At 43.5% G+C, this 8,169-nt stretch overlaps 1 protein-coding gene across 1 annotated transcript in view; it reads right to left on the bottom strand.

Moving 5' to 3' along the window:
* LOC116699482 (acyl-coenzyme A thioesterase 1) overlaps positions 1-8,169 on the bottom strand; it is a gene marked incomplete at its 3' end in the record, with an annotated part of 30,893 nt that overhangs the window by 3,833 nt on the left and 18,891 nt on the right.

Raw genomic sequence — 8,169 nt, 5'->3', positions numbered from 1 at the left:
GAACAGAACAGAAACACATACATTCCCACCCATCCCTCCCTCCGTCACTCTTTAACCAGATATGAACATGTATCTTCTTTGTCTAACTTTCCCCCATCTCCCTCCTCAAGAAGGAGAAAAAATAATGAACAAGTAAGTAAAATTAAATTAAAATTAAATTAAAAAAAAGGGGAAGAAAAAAAAAAGAAAAAAAAAATGGGGGGGGTGGGGAACTACCATTGGCCAGGATAGATAGTGCACTAGGAAAGGAGCGGTCCCAGGTTTATGAATTTCTTCAGGGATCCTCTGACGTATGTTTGATTTTTAGGGTGTAAGAATGACAATACATCGTCTAACCAGGACTTTGTGCTAGGCGGCTTGGGCTCTTCCACTGTAGCAGATCTGACGTTTGGCTATCAGACGGTAAATGCAAAACACAGCTTGGTAGCTATTAAATCTTCCTACAATGGGAGACACACCAAACACAGCAATCAAGGGGATGGGGACACAGGGATATTAAGGACTACAGAGAGGGTTCAAAAAAGGATGTCCAAAAGAGTGTAGCTTAGGACAGGAGAAAAAAGTGTGTGTATGGTCTGGGAGATTGCGAGACATGATGCAGAGACATCTGTATCAGGGAAAGTTCTTTTCAGTCTGGCCCTTGTGTAGTGAAGTCTGAAGACCACTTTAAATTGAATGAGTCTCTCACGTGCACAGATGCAAGTACTATGAATTCTGAGTAAACTTCTCTCCACCAGTCCTCATCTAGTGCAAGACCTAGCTCCCTTTCCCAAACACCCTAAGCCCTGAGGAGGGGAGAGTTGAGATGAAAGAGACTATACAGTGGGTACGGAAAGTATTCAGACCCCTTTAAATTTTCATTTTGTTTTCATTGCAGCCTTTTTCCAAAATCAAAAAAGTTCATTTTATTTTTTCACTGAATGTCACACTCAGCAACCCATCTTGACAGAAAAAACAGAAATTTAGAAATTTTTGCATATTATAAAAAACAAAAACTGAAATATCACATGGTCATAAGTATTCAGACCCTTTGTTCAGTATTAGTAGAAGCACCTTTGATCTAATACAGCCATGAGTGTTTGGGAAAGATGCAACAAGTTTCACATCTGGATTTGGGTATCCTCTGCCATTCCTCCTTGCAGATCTCTCCAGTTCTTGTCGGTTGGATGGTAAACGCTTGTGGGACAGTCATTTTAGGTTCTCTCAGAGATGCTCAATTGGGTTTAAGTCAGGGCTCGGCTGGGCCATTCAAGAACAGCCACGGAGTGTTGTGTGAAGCACTCCTTCGTTATTTTAGCGGTGTGCTTAGGGTCATTGTCTGTTGGGGTAAACCTTCGGCCCAGTCTGAGGTCCAGAGCACTCTGGAAAGGTTTTCGTCAGGATATCCTGTACTTAGCCGCCATTATCTTTCCCTCGATTGCAACCAGTCGTCCGTTCCTGCAGCTGAAAAACACCCCCACAGCATGATGATGCCACCACCATGCTCACTGTTGAGACTGATTGGACAGGTGATGAGCAGTGCCTGGTTTTCTCCCACATACCGCTTGAATTAAGGCAAAAAGTTCTATCTTGGCTCACAGACCAGAGGATTTATTTATCACCATCTTGGAGTCCTTCAGGTGTTTTTTAGCAAACTCCATGCGGGCTTTCAGTGTCTTGCACTGAGGAGAGGCTTCCGTCGGGCCACTCTGCCATAAAGACCCGACTGGGGATTGCTGCAGTGAGTGGTGACTTACTACACACTTTTCCCATCTCCGACTGCATCTCTGGAGCTCAGCCACAGTGACCATGGGTTCTTCTTTGCCTCTCCACCAAGGCTTCTTCCCCCGATAGCTCAGTTTGGCCGGAGGCCAGCTCTAGGAGGGTTCTGGTCGTCCCAAACGTCTTCCTTTGAGGATTATGGAGGCCACTGTGCTCTTAGGACCTTAAGTGCAGCAGAAATTTTTTTGTAACCTTGACCAGATCGGTGCCTTGCCACAATTCGTCTCTGAGCTCTTCAGCGGCAGTTCCTTTGACCTCATGATTGTCATTGCTCTGACATGCACTGTGAGCTGTAAGGTCTTTATAGACGGTGTGTGGCTTTCTAATCAAGTCCAATCAGTATAATCAAACACAGCTGGACCCAATGAAGTGTAGAACCACTCAAGGATGATCAGAAGAAATAGACAGCACTAGTTACATATGAGGGTCACGGCAAAGGGTCTGAATACTTTGACCATGTGATATTTCAGTTTTTTCTTTTAATAAATTGCAAAAATTTCTACATTTCTGTTTTTTTTTCTGTCCAAGATGGGGTGCTGGTGTACATTATGAGAAATAAAATGAACTTTTTGATTTTGGAAAATGGCTGCAATGAAACAAAGAGTGAAAAATTTAAAGGGGTCTGAATACTTTCCGTACCCACTGTAATGAGGAGATGTTATTTTGTGATGTGGGAGGACAGAACCTTCTACAGAGTTTTTCAGGTAATATCAGGAAATGAGGTAAAGTGTTGTTTTGGTGAAGGCAGCAATGGAAAATTCTGAATAGATCCACCTTTGGAGTCCGAAATTGCGAAAGGTCGGCCATATTTCCAAAGGCCTTATCTATGGTAAAGGTCACTAAAAAGAGACCAGGCCCATCTCTTCCACGGTAAATGTTTGTATATGCTGGAAGTAAAAACAGAGGTTGTTGCATATGGGGAGAGGACAGAAGGGGATTTAATCCAAAGTGAGTCGCGAACTGTTTCCAGATTTTCAGTGATGAGACAAACACCTGCTAGTTTGGGGACTCTCCCAAATTCTTTTCTGGATCCTTGGATTCTTGCCAGCCCAGAGAAGAAGGACGATATAATGGTATCAATGCTTGAAACACAATTTGGGAAGAAAAAGAGGGAGGGTCTGAAAAAGAAAAAGTATTCGAGGCAAAACATCATTTTGTTGTTCAATTCGGAACAAGTGGGAGAGGGTAGTGTGCGCCATCTTTGAAGGTCTAGTTTGAATTTTTTCAGTCGTTTAATGAAATTATTTTTATGAGGGAACTTTGAGAATGAGAGATATTCACGCCTAAATATTTAAACCATTGGGGGAAAAGGTAGAAGGAGCGGACTCTGGGAAAGAATGATTTGGCGGACTGATTAACAGGGAAACAGAGACTTAGCAATATTCAGTTTGTACCCTGAGAACGTGCCAAAAGTCTTCAGCAGATCCACTATTGCATAACACAGTTTACAGGGTCTGTACTATAGCAAAGGTCACGGCATACAGTGACACTCTGTGCTCCATGCCTCCTCTTAGTATACCTGAGAATGCTGGGGAGCCCTTGAGAGCAATAGACAGGGGTTCGATGGCCAGTGCAAATAGTGAAGGTGAAGGGGGCATCCGGCGCGAGTGCCACGTGGTGAGAGGGAAGGGGAGAGAAAGCAGTCAGAGTTCGTTTGACGTAGCTACAGGGGCAGCGTACAAAGGCGAATCCAAGAGAGAATTTGGGCCGAAACCAAATTTATGTAGAACCGCAAATAAATATTGCCATTCTACACGGTCGAACGCCCTTCTCTGCATCCAGGGGAAATCACCATCTCTGGGGATGGAGAACGCAGGGAGAGAGAATCACACTCAAACATTCGCAAATTACTGGACAGTGACGGCCAAGGATTAAAACCTGTTTGGTCTTCTGAAATGATACTTGGGAGGCAAGTCTCAAGTCTACGCGCCAGCACTTTTGCCACAGCTTTACATCATTGTTAAGCAAGTTATGGGTCTATAGCTACCACATAGATTGGGTCCTATCCTTCTTACTATTAGAGAAATCAAAGCCTGATTGAGTGTTGGAGGCAACACCGGCGTTCCAGAGAATCGTTGTAGACTTCTAAAGGTATAGGAGCGAGCGTGCAGAGAATTTCTAAAGAACTCCACTGGGTAACATGGGCCAGGAGTTTTTACTCTGCATTTGAGAATGCAGGAAGGTGATTTTCTCTAGACTTAGGGGTTCATCTAAACGTTTTTGCCAGTTCTTCCTTCACAGTTGGAATGTCTAAGTCAGGGGATGCACACTTTCCAAAAACCTTGGAGTGAGATTGGGGGGGGGCCACCCATATTTTGCCGCGTACAAAGCAATTTCTTTTGGTCTTTATCCTTTAGGGTTTAAATTGGGATTTGGTATATGCTAGGTGGATGGGGGATCCTAGGGGGGTCTGGGGGTGCCCCCCAGGAAAAAAATTGAGAAAATAAACCATTAATGGCACTTTCTGGAGAGTTTTTTTTTTGCAAAAAAAATGGAGAAATCAAGTCTTACATGATTGTGCAAAACTGTAGGGTTAGGAGCCTTTGTGTTGTTGGATACAACGGTTTAGGAGCATCAGATTACATTATTAATTCTTATAATATAGAACTGACCCACACAATGTGCCAAACATAATGAACCACTGAAGAGACAGTAGCATATGTCAGCAACAGCTGAGAAGATTTGGGTTGTGGTGAACAGGTTCGAGGGTCCCTGGTGTAGGGACCAGGGACCCAAAGTTAAATTAATGTTGAGAGATCAACTAAGACCACTGAAATTCTAAAGAATGAGAAACACTGAGTTGCATATAAATAATCTTTAACCTTGTGCCAATGTTCAGTAATGTTTGGGTGATCCCTGGCCCCACTTATGTTTTTACTTTTTTGTGAAAATAAAGACTATTTGTCATTTTAAAAAACATCAAATTAATTATTACAGTTACATTTAGAGAGCACAGAGGTTAGAGATGCAATAGTGGGCCAACGTTGCAGTATCGTATATTATATATATATAGATTAATGATTATATATATATATATAATATATTATAGTATATATAGGCTAGTATAGCTCAGGTGTGTTCACAGATTTCTGTCATATTTACAACTTGTGCACATAACTCCTCCCATCTAGTGTGTCCGAGATGTGGAGAGTTGTAATATAGTCAGCTGTGCATGTCATTGCTGCTGATATGTGGATCTCATTCAGACCGTCTGACACGGCAGAGGCCAGATTTGGTCTCAGGTCTCTGACGGTTTAGAGGTGTCCGTACGCTGCTCTTTATCGGAGGTACGCATGGATGCAACGGTCCTGCCCCAGCAGAGCGAGGTCCACTACAATGAACTGAAGTTGTACACTACCAGCCGGCGCTCACCTCCATCTTACAGAGAGAGTGGACACGAACGACCGGACGGTCTGTATACTCACGCTCATACCTGAAGCGCGGAAGGGTCTGTAATACTCAGAGCACTACCTGAAGACGGGGAAATGCACTGGGATGGCTCGTGAAAAAAATGTTCTTTTTGCGACATTTGAAATTCCACAGACAGGAGCGCTCTTGAAGCCCCTACAGTCTGAAAGCAACAACTAGTCGATCACAAGTGGCTAAACAGGTAAAAACAAGATAAACTCATCTTTCATAAATTTGACCGACCGGGCTGACACTCAGCGTGAGAAATACGGGGGGTTTGGGGTGTGCGCGTGTGAAAACCTGTCAAATGCGTGTGTCCACGGCCAATGGTGAGAGTTGGCAGCCCTGCTAAGTGTTAAGAAAGAGTCCATAACAGAGGTATCAGGAGGGGGCTGTGATTTGTAGAGCTGGAATAAAAGGAAGAAAATTCTGAGTTATAACTTGATGGGTCAGTAGTTAGGTTTTGGAAGAGTCAGAGATTGTGATATGAAGCGGGCGCGCATTGACGTCGCAATTGTGAGGCTAGAATGCGGCCAGCCTTATCTCCATGCTCATAATAAGTCGCTCTTGTAAGTCTTAGTAGATATTTGCCTTCCTGTTGATAATAATTGAATCATTTTGCAACTGCAGGCGCTTGGTTGCCAAAGCGGATTTGATTGCTGCGGCCTGCTGTCTGTCTATATCTAAATTGCGTCCATTAGTCTCACTGTTCAATTTTCTATTTTTGTTAAAGTGCACTGAAAGCTATATGCTCCCACGAATAAACGCTTTTAGCGTTTCCCATAGGAGCGATGGGGATACGTGATCAGACCGGTTTGTTTCTAAGAATGAATCTATGTTTGTGGAAACAAAAAATCACAGAAATCTGCGTTATCAAGTAAGCCTGAATTGAACCTCCATCCTCCTTGATGCCTATGCGAGCTTGACGGGAAACAAAGATCTAAAATGTGGGGTGCGTGGTCAGAGATGACAATGACAGTGTATTGTGTGGAACTAACAGAAGATAGAAGAGCTTTGTCAATAAAGAAGTAGTCAATACGGGAGTAGACCTGATGGACGGGGAGTAATAGAAAATCCTTACCACTGGGGTGAGAAAGAAACGCCAGGGTCAACACAGCCAATTGATCCATAAAGGCCGATAGAGTCTTGACATTGCAGTTGGGGGTGTTTTGGAGGTAGAGCGATCAAAAACAGGGTTAGTACACAATTGAAGTCCCCTCTAATATTAACTTGTGAGTATCCAAATTTGGTATATGTGAAAAGATTGTGGACATGAAATTTGGGCTGTCATAGGTGGGGCGTACCGTTTGCTAAAACAACAGGTGTTTGAAAAAGCATACCTGAAATTACAACATAAAGACAACTGGATCACAGTGGTATGTTATCTGGATGAAACTGACTCGTTTATGAATTAGAATTGCGGTGCCTCTAGATTTACTATTAAAATTGGAGTGGAAAGACTGTCCGACCAAGGCTTACGCAGTCCAGATGAATTCTGCGTAGGGTTGTCTCCTGCGGAAGACGACATCAGCGGAAAGGTTCTTTAAAGGTGAGAAAACTTTAGAACGTTTAATTTGCCCTCCAAGCCACGTATATTCCAGGTAATTATCTTAATTTATGCCCGTTTAAACGCCTGGTGTCATGTTGGCATTTGTCATTTATACTGTCTTAGGTAACTGTAGCAGAGTAAGTTGTGACCCTCGATTGGAAACCGAAAGTAATTCCATAAGCAATGGTCTATGGTATAGTGAAAGAAAGAAAGAGAGAGGAAAAAAAAAGAAAAAAAGAAAAAAAAGAACAACAGTATGAGGAAATAAAAGGGACGTCCCCCTTGCCCACCCAACCCACACACAAAGCCCAACAAAACCAACTGGAAACAGTACAAACATCTGATGCCGTCCATAGGAAGCGGCGGAGCAGCCACGTCGACGTAAATAAAACGATTTTCATGTGGTGTATCTGCTCCTAAATTGTGATTATATTACACCATAAGGTATAAATTACTCGGAAACTTGAGTAAGATAAGCAAAGGCAAGTACAAGCATTTTGCGCAGCAAAACCACAAGCCACAAGGTGGCGCAGCATGACAGCTGTAACCAATTTATAATGGAAACAGAACGTCATAACACAGGCAAGGCAACAGTTACTTGAAAAAACTTGTAATGAAGTTAGAGAAAAAACAAAAAAACAAATTAAAATTAAAATTAACAAGATTTTAAGTCAAGGTCCGTACTATTAATGTTTTCATCAAAACGAGGGTGCATGCAAGAGCAAAGACACAAACAATTCAGATTGCGGCAAGCACAGCTGGCCTGTCCATGAGGTTAGCAAGATACTGTATGGTTGATTCAGCGTACTTCCGCAGTACACTTCTCCGGGGAAAGGATGCGCTCTCTGGAAGGAATGCTTCGGCGTCTCCAGCGAGCGAGAGTGAAGGCGTCTCTGTTGCCATAGGTGACACGGAAGGACTGGATACGGCACTCCCGCAGACCACCCAACACTCCACTTGTTTGTAGAGAAGCCCTTGATCTCGTGAATGCTGAGCGCTTCTTTGCCAACAGCACCACTGAAGTCCTCGAAAATGCGGATCTGATACTGTTGGTAGGAATGTCTCTATGGGTTTTGGCCCAGTTCAGCACAATCTCTTTCTCGATGTATCTGTGGAATCCACTATAAAAGGTCGCGGCGGATCTCGGCGAGGCGGATGTCAGGCCGAGGTGGGCTGAAGGCTTCATGAGCGGGGTCAAGCTCCGGCGGGGCAGGAGAGTAATCACCAAGCAGAGAAGAAAACATTTAGCCACAAAATCCTAGGGTCCTTCCCTTCAATGTTTTTGGTAAATCCCAGCACTCGGGACAGTTTGGATAGCCTTGAGCGCAGCATTTTCTTGAATGACTGACTTTAAATTAGATTGTAGCTGACCCACGTCGTGTTCCACCTGGGATATCCGACCGCTGTGGTCAGACAGGCTAGTTTCCATTTCTCTGATTGTGGATGCTTGA

The sequence above is a fragment of the Etheostoma spectabile genome, chromosome 12, assembly GCF_008692095.1.
Source record: "Etheostoma spectabile isolate EspeVRDwgs_2016 chromosome 12, UIUC_Espe_1.0, whole genome shotgun sequence".
NCBI classification, from domain to species: Eukaryota; Metazoa; Chordata; class Actinopteri; order Perciformes; family Percidae; genus Etheostoma; species Etheostoma spectabile.
Note: the sequence above shows the minus strand (reverse complement) of the source record. Positions and strands in the feature narration are given on the sequence as shown.